Source organism: Labeo rohita, chromosome 11 (assembly GCF_022985175.1).
Source record: "Labeo rohita strain BAU-BD-2019 chromosome 11, IGBB_LRoh.1.0, whole genome shotgun sequence".
Classification (NCBI taxonomy): Eukaryota; Metazoa; Chordata; class Actinopteri; order Cypriniformes; family Cyprinidae; genus Labeo; species Labeo rohita.
Window position 1 is genome coordinate 11,505,646 of NC_066879.1, and position 20,420 is coordinate 11,526,065.

The 20,420-nt window shown below is 35.3% G+C and overlaps 1 protein-coding gene across 1 annotated transcript in view; it reads right to left on the reverse strand.

Annotated features, from left to right (window-relative positions):
* Positions 1–20,420, reverse strand: part of vgll4b (vestigial-like family member 4b) — a 47,067-nt gene that overhangs the window by 25,537 nt on the left and 1,110 nt on the right. The gene's annotated exons all lie outside the window — the stretch shown is intronic.

Below are 20,420 nucleotides of genomic sequence, written 5' to 3' on the forward strand. Positions count from 1 at the left end.
GCACGTCTACATTTCAAATAACGAACTTGAGCGCGCAAAAAAACGCAATATGTGAACAGCCCCTTAAGCTGACATATGATAATCCATGTGCCAAGCCAGAAGAACTGACCTGAACCGAAAACTGTGGGAAAAAAAAACACGAGGTATACGTATTTAACTGTATTGTTGCATCCCAAATATTAACTGGCATTTTACTTATAATCACCATGCTGTAGCTCTCATTACAAATGTAACAACAGGTTTTACGTCAGTGACATTTGCTCACAAGACAATGACATTTAATGACATCATAGATTTGGAGGGCAAAAAAACTCAAAACAATTGATTATAGCTGTCACAATTAAAGTGAAATAAATAGAGTTGATTGTGGCATTACATTCAGATTTGCTCATGTTGCATCACTTTTTTAAGCATTGTTCATAACAACCAATAACAAACATTTCCGTTGAGCTCAAGAATGATGAATCAAAAGATTAAATTAGTGACAAAAAAAAAACAATCAAGCTTTGACAAAGTTCTGGAAAAGTAAATACTTAAACCTAGTGGATTAGTGGTATACGCTCTGTCTTATTTAGTAAACACCGCTAATTAAAGAGGCTTTGTATTTAACATTTGTTCAAATCTAAACCAGGCAATAATGCTATTCGAATGGCCACTTTGTTGAAACCATCTTGAGTAACATCAGGCTAAGATGATTAATTCTTACACAAGCCTGATGTGTGATTTTCTCCCAGCAAACCTTTGGCTACTTGTGAGATGAGAGATGGAATAGCACCGCTCCCTCAAATCTGCCTCTTTGAAGTCCATAAAATATCATCATAAGCTGAAACACACAGGTGTACTTAGTGCATATCACAGCCTCCCTGTCTCCAGGATCTAATAAAACAAGTCAAGTCCATGTTTAAACACATAATGGCCCTCAAGATTATGTCATTTTTGACGAGTTTTCAAGCAAGTGATCCATTAAAAACATTAAATCGTTTGATTTGAGATCAACATTATGCAACCAGTGGCATTAAAGTTCACTCAAAAATTACACTTGTCATCATTTACTCACCCTCATACAATAGATCTGTGTGAGAAAGACAGAGTTTATTTCATTATTCACTTAAAGCTTAACACCAGTTCAACCAGATGCATTCACAAGAGAAAGGGTTCATTACATTAAGTTTTTTTTTTTTTTTTGGTAATGGAACAGCTGATTTGACATTCTTTGAATCAGAGCGATCAGGTTCTCAAGCTCAATAGACTGATTCAGTGATCCGGTCTTAGCAGTTAACGCCCCCTGATGGGAAGATTTTTAATGAATAACATTACAAACAAAGCATCATGCGGACACTGTTCACTAATCACTGTTTTTGAAGCTTGAAAGCCTCGGTCAACATGGGGACCTAAATGCACATAAAAGAGCTTCCAGTGCATTTCTGAGTACCTTGCTTCTTTAAGCGAGGCCTGACGGATATTAGTTTACGTAGGTGTGAGGAAAACATCTGACATTCCTGTTTCTAGGGGACGCTGTATTGTTCTAGTTGTTTTGGAAAAGAAACTAGATCTGTCCCGCTGCTGAGGAGGGTGACGATCAGCTGTACAGTGAATACACAGGAGCACTGCACCTCAGAGGGACAATACAGCACTTACAGTATGAACACGACACGCTATAAACATGATACTACTAGAGGCTAGAAGGCTGGTCACTACAAAATGTAATGCGAGTATTTCACAGGTGCAATCCCATTCTGAAGCCACATTTTCACAAAGCAGCCAGGAAGAGGTTTAGTAACACAATACTTAAGCATTCTCTAGAAGGATTTTTATTGAGTGTCTTTAACTAGTATGCATTTACATTCAGTGAACTTATTATCTACACATCACTCTGCAAAATGTGCAGATTGGATAGATGCTGTTATTCCGGCTGGGATATATAGTAGGTAGGTTAAGGTTTAGGGTATTGAGCATCATAACTGCATATGAAATTACATACAGGGATTGTAAATATAAGTAACATGAATAGACCTTGCATGTAAATACACTACCAGTCAAAAGTTTTTGAACAGTAATATTTTTTCGTATTTAATTAATTTTTTTTTAAAAGACGTCTCTTCTCACCAAGCCTGCATTCAATTTGATCCACAAACACGGCAAAAGCAGTAATATTGTGAAATATTTTTTACTATTTAAAATAACTGCTATTTGAATATATTTTAAAGTGTAATTTATTCCTGTGAAGATAAATTTTCAGCATCATTACTCCAGTCTTCTTTGTCACATGATCCTATCATTCAAAAGCTTGGAGTCAGTATTTATTATTATCATTATTATTATTATTATTATTATTATTATTTTAAATAATAATAACAACAGATAAATGCTGTTCTTCTGAACTTTCTATTCATTAAAGAAACCTGGAAAAAAAATCTACTCAGCTGTCTTCAACATAATAACAATAATAATAATAATAATAATAATAATAATAATAATAATAATAATAACAATAATATTATATACAGTAGTCAACATTTGAAGATCTAATTTAATCTTTTCAATTCAAAATAATATAATTTTACTCCACAAATCTAAAAGCATTAATGTGGCTAAGTTTCTCGTTAACAAATAAGCACCAAAAAAAAAAAAAAAAAAAAAAAAAAAAAAACTTAATAGAATGCCACAGGTCATCATTTTCCATGATCAATTAACCAAATTCAAAGCTTTCCTCAGTTTCCACAAAATGTTACAAATATTGGTATTCAGCTAAACTGACAAAATGAAAAAGTGTAGCCATGCTGAGATGAGATTTTGTGTCATCTGTGATCAAGAGGACAAATCCTTACCCAACATTTCACCCAAACATCATTCAACATGCAGTTTGTTTAAATATACAAATAACATATGAACGCCATTTATTGCACACACACAATGTTAAACAGATGCAACGGCAACACAAGAGAATCATTATCACAGAAATGAACAAGAAACCAGTGATGGAGTCAGAGGACTATTTGAATTGGCAGAAACCATCCAGACGTCAATCTCACAGACTGGCCTCTGGGAGAGCCGCGCGAAACAACCCACTTCTGAGAAACATGAAGTCACACCACCCAGATGTACTAGAAACCATGGAACAAGACCTGAAACCTTTTGGACGAAAGCTGAGGTCTCTGGCCTGGAGCGTGTTTGGTTCAGACAAGCAACACCCAGGTGATGCAGCTGTCAAGTGTGCTGGTGTCAACTGCTGCCGGCATGAGGAACTTGTTGAAACTTAGACATCAAGACCAAACGGATGGAGCCAAAATACAAAAAGAAACATTTGGAGCACACTTTTTCAGTTTCCAGCAGGACAATGACCAAAAAACACAGAAAAAAAAAAAAACTATGAAGAAATGTCAAGAGGGGGAAAAAAAGAAGGTCAGAACTGTGGAATGTCAGACGCAGACCAGACCAGACTCGGACCAAAAAGGCTGTGCTGAAAACTTTTTCCATCTGATTGGGTGGAGCTGGAGCAAATGTGCAGTGAAGTATTAAGACAGAAGGGGTCATTCCATTTCATTTTTGCAAGTGACCCACGTTTGGATTTTGACCACTGAAATGGTGTACAATTTAAAGAAGTTCACTTCCAGAACAAAAATTTGCAGATATTGTCATCCAAGACGTTCATGTTATGTCTTCAGTCATAAAGAAATTATGTTTTTTTGAGGAGAACATTTCAGGATTTCTCTCCATATAGTGGACTTATATGGTGCCCACGAGTTTGAACTTCCAAAATGCAGTTTAAATGCAGCTTCAAAGGGCTCTAAATGATCTCAGCTGAGGAAGAAGGGCCTTATCTAGCGAAACGATCGGTTATTTTCTAAAAACAATGTAGAGCCCTTTGAAGCTGCATTGAAACTGCATTTCAGAAGTTCAAACTCATGGGCACCATAGAAATCCACTATATGGAGAGAAATCCTGAAATGCTTTCCTCAAAAAACTATTTCTTTACGACTGAAGAAAGAAAGACATGAACATCTTGGATGACAAGGGGCTGAGTAAATTATCTGTAAATTTTTGTTCTGGAAGTGAACTTCTCCTTTAACAATTTACTGCTGGAGCCATATTGAAATACCAGTATCTCTGGAATTGAACCATACAGGCCCTTAAAAATGAAGATGCCAAAAGGAAAGTTTGTTAATACCCAATATCTAAAAGGACAATAAGGTATCCTAATACTTCTTGAGTTACAGGCATGCAAACTTTTTTGTAGGAAAAAAAAAAAAAAAGTGAAAAGTGACGTTTCCTTATTTTTTGAGTTGGCACATAATGCAACAAAGATTGCTAAAGCCAGCAGATTTTACTAATAGACCTACCAATCTCTTTGTAAAAATAACTTCAATCTTTCTGAAGTCATTTTACCCCCTTGTAATTTGGCTCTGAACGTCAGATGAGAATTGCCATTTTGACCCCCTCTACAAAATAGTGGATTAGTCGGAAAATATTCATCCATGACATTTAATATTTTGTCTTTCATCACTATACATTTATATCTTTTTTCAAAATAAATAAATAAATAAATAAATAAATAAATAGGAAAATCTTTTTTTTGTTGTTTTTTTTTTTGATTTGACAAAAAATTACCCCAAGACAGAAGGACATTTCATAATTTCCATAAATTTGCTTTATGAAATAAGGAACCGATTCTGACCACATTTAATGACAATACATTTTTGTCATTTGTCATTTTACAATGCATGTATTAACACAGATACAGATGCATTGGGGTTTTACATTTTCTATCATGCAACATGGCATGTTTTTAACCCTCACTAGAACACAAATATCAATTACAGCATTTGCTATCACTCACTGTGTTGTAAGTTCTTAGTTTTTCTTTTTTCCTTGAATTATTTTACTAGAATATATTACGAATTTGGTTTCCCCACTCTCATCTCCCTTTCCTAGTCTATTTTCAAGAAAGTACTTCAAAGCAATTTCTCATTTTTTCTTCACTTCTAATCCCCGTTGGCATCCAGAAATGTTTCCAAATTAAACCAACCACATGATCATATCTGTCAAAACTGTAGAAACAATATTGAATTACACATTAAATTTAGTCAGTTTTTTGATTAACATATTCTCTGAAGTAATAAGTTGCATTTTCCTCTATCAGGACGCTTATTTACAAAATACTTTAAACACCTAATCGTATAGACAAGAAGTTGCAAAATGACTAACAGATGAATAAAAAGAAAAAAAGATGTATGCAAAGACCCAATGAGACGGTCAAACCAAACGCTTTAAAATAGAATATGGAATTAATGTCTAGCACACACTGTAAGATGTGCAGTTGTTTACCTCTACAACAACAAGAGTCTATCATGAGGACATTCTGTTTTAATTCAGTACATACACACAGTCTGCAGAGTGTTTACGCTGTTCAATCAAAATGTTCCAGAGACCCTCTTTAATCTGAGATCCTGCTGTTTGTGAGCAACTTCTCACATACACACACACACACACAGCCTGCATTCCTGTGATACAGTGCAACAACTGTGCCATGGCCAGTCCACTCCTCAATGCACACCTGCTTTTACTGGGATTCAGGGAATCAGGAGCCATACAGACTCTTAAGGCGCTTTATACTGTTATGGGAACTACTGGATATATGTCAGATGATTCATACAATTACTACTGAATGTCAATTATGGCTTGTCCCACCTACTCGGCAGTATCTTACAATTAAGATCTCACAATGTGTTGCCCTTTAAGAAATTTAACTTTCAAATATCTGCTTTAAAGTCACCCTGTAGTCAAAAATTTTATCCCTTAAAACTGATCATCAAAATGACATATTTCAATGTTTTTTTTTTTCTTGTGAAAATAATTTTCACATGCCTTAAAATGGCTTGAATGTAACTCTACCCCCTTGCCTCATTTACTATACGTGGATCTATAAATATGCAAATTAGCTCCGACCCCACGCAGTCACACCAGCCAGAGCCCCCTAATCACTACTGTAACAAACGCGATATAATGGCGAAACACGGATAATGACTAATAAAACTAGGTTTTTACTAGTGGACAACTACAGTGGATACTGTAAAATTTGTTGAAGTTATTTACTTGATAATGTTATGCCCTCAAAATGACTTGAAGGCTCGAAGGCTACTTTTACACTGTTGCCGCGGGTTATTTTTCAAGTTAGCGGTTAGCGCCTAGCGGCTGTGCTCTATTTAATGCTCTATTAAATGCTTTATTTAATGTTTGGTTTTGTGCTGCTAATCCTGTTGGTATATTTTGCATGCTAATATTAGGAATCTATGCTTTGACGTCATTGGTTGCTAAAGTTTGTGACGTAGCAAAAAAAAAGGGCTGTTTCAAACCGTATTTCTGGGACAGCCTTTGGGAAATTACAATTTTAAGGAGAAAATACTTGCAATGGTGTTGATGGATGGTAATGGACTGGCACATGGTTTGTCTAAAAGCATATTAAAAACACCACATAGACAAGTAAACAACATAAAAATCTCGATTTTCACTACTGGGGGACTTTAAATATTTTTGGTACATATTCTCAAGTGAAAATGTAAAGTTCATAATTACTTTTCCTTAATCTACCTCGTTTGTAAAAATTTATATTGTTTAATGTGATACATTACTACCCGTTTAGTCACTGTTAGAGCTGCTGGTTCTGCATGAAAACAATGAGACAAACATGATGTGCTCTCTCCGATAATCCATTGCATCCACTAAAAAACATCATAGAGGCAATGCCGTTCATTTGCCTGAAAGTTCATTTATGTGTCATTAGACATGTTAAAGATCATATATTAGTAATGATTTTGTTAAAAAGATGATGTTTGATAAGTTGTTAAAAACAGTTTACCACAGTGTACAAGCTTTCAGTGATACTAATAGCCATTGCAACTGCTACTACAAGGAGAACAGTAGTTTATGTTTATTGTTGTCGTCATTTATAATGCAAGGTTAGTCAAGACACGAACACCAAATACTGCTGTATTGTTGTATTACAGTTTTCACTGTAAATGGTAATGAGGAAGAGTGACAGTAAATGAATCAACCTTACTACCACTACGAGGTTGGACCACACTGGCCGATACAGAGTAATCGACCGATAGTTTTTAAAATGGATACTGAACGGAAAATAAACAGTGCTCTACTATTTAAAAAAAAAGAAAAAAGAAAAAGCTAGCCTACTGAACCATACTTTGTAAATGAATAAAAATATTAATATTAATTATATATTGATCATTACAGTTCAATGTTCATTAATGTTAACAAAAGCAACTAATTCTTTTTAAATATATCAGTAAATGCTTAAATTAACACACTCTAACAAGGAACAATACTTCTATTCTACAGCTTTTATCAATCTTAATGTTACAAATAGACTCATATTGTAAAGTGTTACCATTACATCAACAATCAAGCTAAAGATGGCCATCTTTAAATATCTACTAGAGATGCGCGGATGATAACGTCACCCTAATCTGCAGCTTCAAATAAATTATCCGCCCGCCAACCACCTGCACCTATATTGTTCTCTGATTTAGATAACCGCACACAACCCACACCCGATCGTCATTTACAATTATTCTAATTCTTAGTTCTGCATGATGATATGATGAATGGATGGTTCATTTTTTACAACTGATTGATTCAGCTGATCTGCACATCGCTGCTAAAAAGAATAACATTAACTGACACCTGGATGTGACTCTCCGCAATCCCTGATGAAATCGGTTGGGTGTTTGAACGCCTGCTGGATACTTGGACAAAAGTTTACAGGGGTTCACCCAGTTTAAGTAATTTCTGATTGTAAAAATCAAATTATTTTCATTGTTAAGGTATTGTTTTCGTTATAATGTACTGATTTAAATTAGTAATCAATAATAATTATTATTTTACTATTTGGCGTGCCTCCCTTGACGTTCTCGCGTGTGAACAGGCAGCAAATCTGGCGCGAGGGCATCAGGCGCAATCATCAAACATTTCAAAGGAAGCCGGCCCCATGGTCCTTACCGTCTTTACTGCACTGTAAAAAACAATTTGTTGAGTCAACTTAAAATAATTTGTAACCTGGCTGCCTTAAAATTTTAAGTTCAGTCAACTCAAAAAATGTTTATTCAACTTGAAATGTTAAATTATATTAAGTGACAACTTAGATATTTGAGTTGAATCAACTTCAAATTTGAAGGCAGCTGGGTTACTTACCCATCTGTTAAGTTTAACAAACACATATCTAAGTTGTTACTTAGTACAACTTAACATTTCAAGTTGACTAAACTTATTTTAGTTGACTGAACTTAAAATGTTAAGGCAGCACACACACTCGATGCGTCGCGTTTAATTCAAGCGGCGGTCTACAAGACTTTATTTGATCATCAAACGGGCAAAAGTATACTGCTGTCCTTTCTCCATCAACACAGCATCTAGTCAACAAATTCATCGCTTAGTAATGTCATGAAAACATGCACTAAAGTATACTGTACACACCGTTTCGTTGTTGATGTTTAAATCCGCCTTTGAAGTGCCCTGCTCTGTGCAGCGCCCAGTGTCACGTGTCTAAACAAACGGCACCTGCTGTCAGTGATTTCCGCCACTAGAGGTCGTTCTCCTGCTGTATAACAAAGACTATAGGGACTTTGCTATATAATTACGACCTTCTCAGCCGCTCCAGCAATGGACCCAACCCGGAAAAAAACTATCGGCATGGATTTTTGCTGATAACTGATAGTTCAACCAATCAACTATCGGTGCCGATTAATCGGCAAAGCCGATACATCGTTTGACCTCTAGTTTCAACACACTGCACGACAACACTACACACAACGTCACTGATATTCTGTGTAGTCATGTAGTAAAGAGCTACATTTTTACTAATATAAATTATCGTTTCGCTAGATAAGACCCTTCTTCCTTGGCTGGGATTGTTTAGAACCGCATTTGGGATCGTTTGAAGCTGCATTTAAACTGCATTTTGGAAGTTCAAACTCGGGGAACAATATTAGTCCATTATATGGAGAAAAATCCTGAAATGTTTTCCTCAAAAAGCAATTTCTTTACAACTGAAGAAAGAAAGACATGAACATTTTGGATGACAAGAGGGTGAGTATTATCTGTAAATTGTCGTTCTGGAAGTGGACTTCTCTGGGCCTCTTTTAGGAGTCACACTTGGCTCCTTCTTGGTCAAAAGTGACCGCCTTGAAATGTAACTTTTTGTTTTTTCAGGAAAACCATTGTAAAATATTTTTGTTCAATAATATTTTTTGATTATTATTTAGAATTTTGAGGGGATTTTATGACAATTTGCAATATTTATACAATTTCAATGAGCTATTTTTCCCCTTTAGAATTAATATATATTTATTTATATAATATTTGTATTATTATTTTTCAATGAATGCAACATTTCACATTAAAACAGAGTGAACGCTTTTAAAATCCATTTTCTGAAGTGAGAATTGTGCCATTTTTTGTCACTAAAAAAAAATAACTTGTGTAATGTCATGTAAGCTCCTGTATATCTCCCTATATACATATATACAGAGGCTTTTGGATTACTATTGTTTTTTTTGTTTTGTTTTACATATTTTATTAGGTTTTGCTTTTAGATATACAATTAGACATTCTAAAAGACTACTTTTTTTTTTTTTTTTAAGATATTTTTGTTTAGATAAATATGAGGTTGCATTATGATTATAATCAAACATTAAAATACAAGAAAATTGCTCTCCCCATCTCACATATTCTCAAAATTTGCTCTGTTGCAGTCTTACCAGTTAATTTCTGAGTGTGTGTGTGTTTGTGAGAGAGACTCTTTTGTATTTTTCAGTTTTATTTCACATATGCTCAATTTGCTCTGCTGCATTTTTATCAGTTCATTTCTATGTGTGTCTGTATGGGCTTCTGTGTGTGTGTGCGGAGGGGTCTATTTTGCAACTTGATATTCTAGAGTGTCACCCCTTGATTGCTGTGCACTTTTTTTTTTTTTTTTTTTTTTTGCACAGCGGCTGATTTGTAGTTGTAATTTGAGTTTTTGTATTTTTTTGTATTTCCCATTCATTTCCTATGTCGGTCATTTTTGACCACGAAGGAGCCAAGTGTAACTTTTTTTGGTGACCCTTTAACATATCCGAATCATGTCCATGATTTTTTTGTGTGTTCACATAGCTAATGCAACAAAAGTCACCAAGTTTCATCTCATTCCGATGAAGCTACGATTTTTAAAATTTCAAAGTATACATTTTTTTTCGGTCAAAAATGACCGAAGAGGCCTAGAGGGTTAAAATAAAGTGTGACCAGATCAACCATCAACCCTGTTTTCATAGTTATTGCAAGAATCACAATACAAGAAACACAGCAGTTCAGCTTTACATTTCTAGCTCTGACAGCAATCATTTTAAACATGTCAGTTGTTTGCTCTGCATAAATCCAAAAGCTTTTTTTCAAATGTGATTTAACAGAAGGTAATTGTATTTTTGTTTCTGTATCTGTCAGCACTGCCAGTGTCTGTGCTGTACACATGTCTAGACCATGAATAACAAATTAACTTTACAAGGTTAAATATTATTTAAAAACTCAATATTCAATATAGATTATACACTCTGAAAAGTTTGGACAGGCTTGACTGAATGTATCTCAGGATGGCCTGTGCTGAAATGACTGACTAGTGACTAGTTTTGTAGACAAATGAAATGCTATCGATTTCAGTTTTCATGTCACATGCTCATTCCCATTTGTTATTTCATAGCTTTTATGACTTTACTATTCATCTAAATTGAGGAAAATAGAAACACAGCATACATAGGAGTCCAATCTCTTGATAGTATAATCCTGGACTCGTGGGAACATAAAGTGTCACAGCTTCTTATGACTTCATTGTCACCAGATCCAGCCGCAGATTGACTCGATGCCAAACGACATGGAATCCTTTCAGAACAATAAACAGCAGGAAAATGAAGACAGCAGCACTGCTCTGAGACATATTACATTACACTATTTCACACACTATTTTCTGTTTCAACACAACACTTTTAAACAACACTTAGAATGGATTCCATATGATTTCTGTAGCCATGAGAGAATAACCCATTGTGTTCGTGTTGATGAATGCATGTTTACTCAGACATTAATAAATCAAATGAACAGAGGACAGATGTTCTCCACAGAAAACTGATTAAACATGCAGATTCACAAACAAACTAGATGCAGGTCTGATTCAGTTCAAACTACTCCAGATAAAGCTACTCATAAACAATAATCTTAGTAAAGAAGCAGCATGCATAAAGCCACTGGTTAAAGGAGTGCCAGTTAACTAGTAAACTATTGAAAGAGCCCACAGCATCTCACCTTGAGAATATGAACAATCTGGACAGAATGTATTACAGTTTATTTCTACAACAAATGTTTTTGCAATCCTCATCATTGATTTTAAATCAATGATTTAAAAAAAGCATTTTTGGCAAATCCAGATAATTTTCCATAGAGATATTATGTTTTTTTGTTTTTTTGTTTGTTTGTTTGTTTTTTAATAACAGTTATGACTATTATAGCACCAGCTGTGGTCCGATCCCCTTAAAACTTTGCATGCCTGTTTAGAATCACCTATTGCATGTGCTCAGCAGGTTTCGTGAAGTTTTGAGTTTTCCTTTAGGCTTTATAGGACTTTGGGTAAATTTGGACAGGCCCCTTTTCTAAACGACCCCGTTATAGCTTCTTATGTCAATTTTTTTGTCCAGAGAATTGTATTGCTGTGTTTTTTTCCCAGATTGTGCAGAAACCCTAGGACTAGCTCGCAAAAGGTTTTTTTTTTTTTTTTTTTACATCTTCTCAATCATTTAACAAATAATTTGATTGACAGCAGTGGTTCTAGAGGCAGTGTTGTCCGGAATGAGGAGTTCTATCATATGATACGAATATTGTGCATATGCACTAAAACCGCGCAATGTACAGTCACAATATTACCCCCCACTGGCTGATTTCTTTCAAATTTCTTTCAGACTTTTGGGGTCGCAAGTCGATCAGGGGCCGCGAGTTTTGTTCCAATCAGCCTCTGTTAACCTTGTCTAACAGGTGCTCAAATTTCATTGGCCACTGGCAGCCATGTTTTTGGATATACGCAAATGTCCTATTAGACACTTGTGGCACTTTAGACCAAGACCATGCACACCGATCTTCATCGAATGAACGATAGAACTAGAGAATGATAGAATGAACGATAGATAAATAGAATGATAGATAGATGAATAGATAGAACGACAGAACTAGAGAAGATAGAACTAGAGAGCAACAGAACTAGAGAACGACAGAACAATAGATAGATAGATAGACAGATAGACAGATAGAAAGAATGGTAGAATGATAGATAGATAGATAGATAGATAGATAGATAGATAGATAGATAGATAGATAGAAAGAATGGTAGATAGATAGATAGATAGATAGATAGATAGAATGAATGAATGATAGAACTAGAGAATGCTAGAACAAACGATAGATAGAACGGTAGATAGATAGAACGATAGAATGAATGATAGAACTAGAGAATGATAGAATGAACGATAGAACAAATGATAGAACGAATGATTAATAGATGGATAGAATGAACGACAGAACTAGAGAACGATAGAATGAATGACAGATAGAACTAGAGAACGATAGATAGATAGAACGATAGAACTAGAGAATGATAGAGCGAACGATAGACAGAACGATAGAGCGATAGATAGATAGATAGACAGAATGAACGATAAAACTAGAGAACGATAAAACGATAGATAGAACGATGGAATGATAGAACTAGAGAACAACAGAACGAACTACAGATAGATAGATAGAACTAGAGAACAATAGAACGATAGAACTAGAGAATGAACGATAGATAGATAGATAGATAGATAGATAGATAGAAAGATAGATAGATAGAACGATAGAACTAGAGAACAACAGAACGATAGATAGGTAGAATGATAGATAGGTAGAACGACAGAACGATAGATAGACAGATAGAATGATAGAATGATAGAACGACAAAACGATAGAACGATAGATAGATAGATAGATAGAACAACAATGAACGATACAGTAGAACTAGAGAACGATAGAACAAACGATAGAACAAACGATAGATAGATAGAACGATAGATCGTTTTTTTTTTTTTTTTTAATTAATTAAACTATTAAAAGGGAATGCAGAAAAATTTAAAACGGGGAAAAAAATGACTTTAGGAAAAAAAAATAAATGTAATAAAATTGGGGAAAAAAAATAAAACTTCATAGGGTCCTAAATAATGAATCTAAAATATAGAAAAAGTGAGCAGCTCTGGAGATCAGTTAGATGCAAGCTAAATATTTCTCCAATATTTCTCAAAAGTTCATTGTCGTTGATCGTGGCTTTTTTTATTTATTTTTATTTTCAGACAAATTTTGATACATCAGCTCTCCTAGGTATTTCTCACTGCCATGATGTTACAGATTTCTAACATAATGAAATCTGAGAGAATCTGAGAGGACCACAGATGCATTTTGCACTTTTATTATTTTTATTCCTATAGTCTATATTTTTCACATTGCTACTAGTCTTTTGTTTCAGGAATCCATCAAGACAACAGCATGTGTGCCACAACAACAATGATGTGTCCCTCACTTCAGTGACCTTTGACCTGTGACCTCTGACCCAAAACCCCGGGTTCACACACGTGTGCTGCTGAAACGACCCAAAGAGCCCCCGAGGAGACACTCACTGACACAAAACCACCGCTCTGTTTCTATCATTAGACGCTCATGTTTCAACTTTATGTACTGATTTACATATTTTAATTTCCTTCAGGAAATGTTATTGCTAGGGCAAAATTATTTATAAAAAAAAATAAATAAAAAAAAAAAGTTCAGAAAACAAGCAAGTTTAAAGCATCCGTGTAATATTACTGATGTGACATAAGAGACCAGATCCTCACAGCCTCAACAACAGAACATCAGAGTAACTACTGACTCAACATGTGAGCGTGGCCGCGTGTTTGGCCATTCCTCAGAACAATAACAAAGAAATATTAATCTTTCATGAAGAGGAAAGAAAAATGGCCAGGGACTCAAAGGTCAGCTTCCTGTTTGGATCCTGTTTGGACTGCAGGTGCAGGAATCAATGCTGGCAAAGCCAACACAAACACGGGAGAGAGACACAGACGTCTGGAAGAGGAGGAGGAAGAGGAGGAGGTGCTGTCTGTCCACATCTGAAACAAAAACTCCTCTCTTTGCTACATGAGACCTGTGCTGGATTTCTGCTTATGTTTCTAATAGACAAATAGAAGCAATTAAATATTAAAAAGAGAAAAGCCTCACTGCTTACGTTTAAAAAAAGGTATTAAAAAAAAATCATTTAATGACATGATATTAAATTTATGCATTGATAAATTTTCAATGCAACATTCAGGACCATTAAAATACTGTCAATAGAATGATTAGATTTTCATATTTATTAGTGCTGTCAAAAATTAGCGCATTAACGCAGGCAATACATATTTTCAGTTTAACACATTAACGACAGCTCTTAAAGTAATAGCAGGCAAATAAGCTAATAAATAAGCTAATAACCAAGCTGCTGTGATGATTAATCAAAGAACAAAAGAAAGAAGAGGAAATGACTTTTAATATTTAGATTAGAATTTATTGTTTGATAACTTTCTAAAAATACCAGTATATTTCCTACTTGCTGAAGGGCACAGCTAGCTAAATACTTGTAAATGGATTTATGTATAGATTGTTTTAAGTTCACTTATATTAGAAGGTTTTTTTTCTATTAAATAATAAAGTCTAATAAATGTTAAAATTGATAGCTCTCAATTATACTGTAATGTTGAAAGGCTATAGTCAATCATTAAATATTTGGTATGAGTGATACTCGCCTTCTGCCATAAAAAAAGATGCCATTAAACAAATATTAAAGTATGCTGTCTTTATGTTGTTTGTACATTAATTTGAAGAATGAATGTGAAATTATTGCAATATAAAAGTATATTTAAAAACTGTAATGTCAGGTGGGATTAACTGCAATTAATCAAGATTAATTTCAGAAAAATGTGTGATTAATTAGTATTTTTTTAATCAATTGACTACTAATAAAGAGAAGGAGATACAGACTTTATTACCATTCCAAAGTGTGCATATATTGATATTATCTCACCATGATTAAGACTAAAAGAAAAGTCGACTTAAGAAAAGTCGAGATGCATTTTGCAAGGAAAAAAGTCAGAACTTGAAAGTTTCTCTCACAATTCCCACAAAAGACTTTATTTCTCAGAATTGCAACTTTAATTCTCAGAATTTTGAGTTTATCACGCACAATACTGACTTTAACTCGCAATTGTGAGTTTATATCTTGCAATTCTGATAAAAAATTCAGAATTTTGAGTTATCATCTCGCAATTTTGACTTTATTTCTCAGAATTGCACCCATAATTCTCTGAGTTGAGTTTATCACGCAATACTGACTTCATAACTTGCAATTCTGAGAAAAAAGTCAAAATTTTGAGTTTTTATCTCGCAAATCTGACATTATTTCTCAGTTGCAACTTTAATTCTCAGAACGTAAAGTTTATCACACGCAATACAGACTTTATAACTCGCAATTGTGAGTTTATATTTCGCAATTCTGAGGAAAAAAGTCAGAATTTTGAGTTTATCATGCAATACAGAGTCAGATAACTCTTTATAACTTGCAGTTGTGAGTTTATATCTTGCAACTCTGAGAAAAAAGTCAGAATTTTGCATTTTAATCTCGCAAATCTGACTTTATTTCTCAGAATTGCAACTATAATTCTCAGAATTTTGAGTTTATCACACGCAATACAGACTTTATAACTCGCAATTGTGAGTTTATATCTCGCAATTCTAAGAAAAAAGTCAGAATTTTGAGTTTATCGCAATACAGAGTCAGATAACTCTTTATAACTTGCAGTTGTGAGTTTATATCTTGCAACTCTGAGAAAAAAGTCAGAATTTTGCATTTTAATCTCGCAAATCTGGCTTTATTTCTCAGAATTGCAACTATAATTCTCAGAATTTTGAGTTTATCATGCAACATTCAAATAACTCTTTATAACTTGTTGCAAGTTTATATCACGCAATACTGACTTTATAACTTGCAGTTCTGAGTTTATATTTAGCAATTCAGAATTGCAAGATGTAAACTCATGATTGCAAGAAAAGTCAGTATTGTGAGATTAAAAACTTTTCTTTTTTTAACTTATTTTTCAGGATTGTTTGATAAATGGAACGTTTAGTAATGTCTTTACTGTCACTTTTGATCAATTTAATGCATCCTTGCTGAATAAAAGTATAAAATGATAAATAAAATATTTACTTATATATTTATTTTATATCTTACTGACCCTAAACTTTTGAACAGTAGTCTAAGCACATTTGAGAGTAATTTGAGAGTGTATGTAAGGTGACTGACTCATTGTCTTTGCAATGATTTAAGGAAGTGGGCGGTGCTGCTGAGCTCTTTTGTCAAAATTTGTGTTTTCATGATAAAAGCGATACATTTGATTGGTGTCTCTCTCACTATGAACATAAGTACTGTAGTTCTACACCAATTTTCAAATTTTAATACTGTCAAAATCACATGGATTCAGTAGAAGAATCACTTTACCTTAAAGCTGGTTACTACTAAAAAACAATTCTGAATAGGAACTTAGGACTTTTGGAACTCAACTGTTGTGCTCTACAACAAAATGATAAACTGACTGCAGTTTGTCCGGGTAAGTTCTTTGCCTGGAGAAACCATGCAACTTTAAAAGAGATAAAGACAGAATCTGTTTGTCCATTGCTGTTAGAGGACACTGTGTAATCAGGCTGTTTTGCCTCAAGCGTGCAGCCAAATGCAAGCCGTCACCTGACTCAGACTGACAAAGAGAGCCACACCTTCCATGTAATTGCGCTCTCCCATCTAATGAAATAAGTCACTGTGTTGCCACAGCTTGTAAGCGCATGTGTCTGGGCCAAACGTGCACTTGACTGACTCAACGTCTCTCTGCAAGTGTTCCAGCAAAAGAGAACAATTCCAAACCCTTGCAATAAATTCAATCAAGCAGGAGGAGCTGGCAGCGCCAACACTATTGTGAAAACAGGTCAGACGCATTGTGAGGGGACAAAGACACACACCACCACAATGACATGACATCAGCCCCCCGCAAAACAAAAACACAGCAGGAGGAGGAAGAAACACAACGGCAACCCCATACTCATCCAGATGCACGTCCACTGTCATTGGAGCAACCCATGCAAGAACACACACGCTCTGACACCATGACCTAGTTTCCCTTCCCGCTCCACTTCAGTCACAAATGTTTCAGAAGGCATTCAAAGAAAACTTCTGGTTTTAGGACTAATCTCAAGTGACTTTAGGGTAAACATGTCATTTTTAGTATTTAACCGTTTTTACTATCCCAGTTTATGGACAAGTAAGCCATTAATGAATTGATTAGTGGAATAGTTCTGTTTCTTCATCAGATTTGGAGAAATGTAGCATTAAATCACTTGCTCACTAATGGATCCTTTGCAGTGAATGGGTACCGTCAGAATGAGAGTTCAGACAGCTGATAAAAACATCAAACTAAATCACAAGTAATTCACACAACTCCAGTCCATCAATTAACGTCCTGTGAAGCCAAAAGCTCCATGTTTTCAAGAAACAAATCCATCAAGATGTTTTTAACTTTAAACTGTTGTTTCCGGCTAATATACAATTATGGCATTCAAAATCCATAATAACCCTTCTTCCAGTGATAGTCCATCTCCTGTTGTACCCTCACATCGAAATCCATCCACATACTAGTTTAGAATGTTTTGATTCAGACAAGATGACTTTAGGAAACAATACTACAGATAGAGGAATCGTGCATTGTTAAAAATGTCTTAATGCTGGACTACTTTCTTACAAACACACACCTTTTGGCTTCTCAAGTTGTTAATTGATGGACTGGAGTGGTGTGGGTTACTTGTGGATTATTGTGATGCTTTTATCTGCTGTTGGGACTCTCATTCTGATGGCACCCATTCACTGCAGAGCATCCATTGGTGAGCAAGTGATGGAATGCTACATTTCTTTAAATCTGATGAAGAAACAAACTTGTCTACATCTTGGATGACCTGATGTTGAGCACATTTTCAGCTAATTAAAACAGCATGAAGTTATGGAAATATTGCTCAATTTGTTTTGAATGGAAGAACGGAATCTGTTAGTTTAACCAATGGAAGTTCAGTTAGGTGATTCTAGTTACACACCGCAGCTTTGAAGATGACTGGGTGGAAATTATAATGCTTGCAAGCCACATTTTGTACGTCTAACCAAATCCTGCTTTGTCAATACAAGCCCAACAGAGCCACACTGAACAAGCCGCTGTAACATGTAGATGTTGCACAATGAATTCCAATAACACTAAACGCCTATTGAGCAGGATTTGTTCGTGCTTAATCTAGGAAGGAATTTCTGATGGAAAACACTGCAGTGCTCGTAGCAGCCCAGGGAGAGACTGCGAGGCCTGGCCGGAGTAAACGGGACATGTGACAGCAAACAGCACGGCTCTTTTCAAAGTTTCATTGTTTCATAACGCTTCTGCGCTCGGCTATCATATATCAGTGCATTAAGCTGGAAGCAGCTGCACCGAAGGGCATCTCAGAGAGGCGAGGGCATTATGTGAAGGCATTTCTCATGTAAATGATCAAAGACTCAATACAAGCAGGACAAACACAGACTAAAGCCATGAGCCTCACTTATGGAAATTCAGCAACTCTCTGCCTCGCATTTCAGAGATCACTTACTCTATGAGGAACACTTTTAAACTCCAAGGAATATAGGTTCTGTTATAGATATTAAAGGAGAAGTCCACTTCCAGAACAACAATTCACAAATAATTTACTCACCCCCTTGTCAACCAAGATGTTCATGTCTTTCTGTCTTCAGTCGTGAAGAAATTATGGTTTTGGAGGAAAGCATTTCAAGATTTTTCTCCATATAATGGACTTCACTAGTGCCCTGATTTTGAAAGGGTTAGGCCAAAATGTAGTTTAAATGCAGCTTCAAAGGGCTCTAAACGATCCCAGCCGAGGAAGAAGGGTCTTACCTAGCAAAACAAGCTGTCTTTTGTTTTTTTCGGAAAATACAATTTTTTATACTTTTTAACCACAAAAGCTTGTGTAGCACAGGCTCTGGGATGCGCGTTCACAACGGTACGTACTGTTGAATCACGTTAAAAGATCATTCGGAATGTAGGTGGAACTACAGACCCAGTGTTTACGATGTCCTCCTCTCAAGTTGAAGGAGAAAATAAGACGGAGCTTTTCACCATACTCAGTACACAGACGATGAACTTATACGTTATTCGTAGTAGTCATGGGAAGTTCGGATCATTTTGCCAACTCTGAGCTTTGAGTCTTGTTCAGCAAAATGAACAAAATTTTTTGAGTCATTTCGTTCATTTTAGCAAAATATAATTAAAATGTTACGCGTTACTTCCCTAACACATCTACTGCTTACACAAACGTTGATTATACTACAAACAAGACAAAACTAAGAAACTAAGAAACTAAGAAACAGAAAAGATTACCTAGATCTTTAGTCTATGATTAGCCCACCTCACCTCTTATCTGACAAGTTTTCAGGTTTGAGTTGTTCATTCATCACGTGACAGCCCCATAAGATGAAAGAGCGACTCGTAAAACCCAAAGACTCGAAACAGGTGAACTAATTCCAGTACAAAATCTGGTAGGATGTTGCGCATGCACAACTTAACGAATCACTCCTCGAGATGACTCGTTCTTCCCGAGTCACCAAAGATTCGTTCAAAATGAAAGAATCGTTCAAGAACGACCCATTACTAATTCGTAGCATTGTGGACGCACATCCCAGAGCCTGTGCTACGCGAGCTTTTGTGCTTAAAAAGTATACAAATTTTTATTTTTCAAAAAAAAAATGGCCGATCATTTCGCTAGATAAGACCCTCGGCTGGGATCATTTAGAGCCCTTTGAAGCTGCATTTAAACTACATTTTGGAAGAAAAGCGGGGCACCAATGAAGTCCGTTATATGGAAAAAAAAATCCTGAAATGCTTTCCTCAAAAACCATATCTTCTGTACGACTAAAGAAGAAAGACATGAACATCTTGGATGACAAGGGGGTGAGTAAATTGTTTGTACATTTTTGTTCTGGAAGTGGAGTTCTCCTTTAATTATGTTTCATTTATTTAAATAGTTAATGTCATCAAGAGGCAGAAATGAAACAATGAGTGGTGATGCATAGCAGCTATCTGACATTTCTGCATTTGGCAGACTTTAATCAACTCATGCATTTGTTGGGAATCGAACCCATGGCCTTGATGTTTCTTACACCAGACTCTACCGCCTGAGCAACAAAAAGTGTAATATTTCGA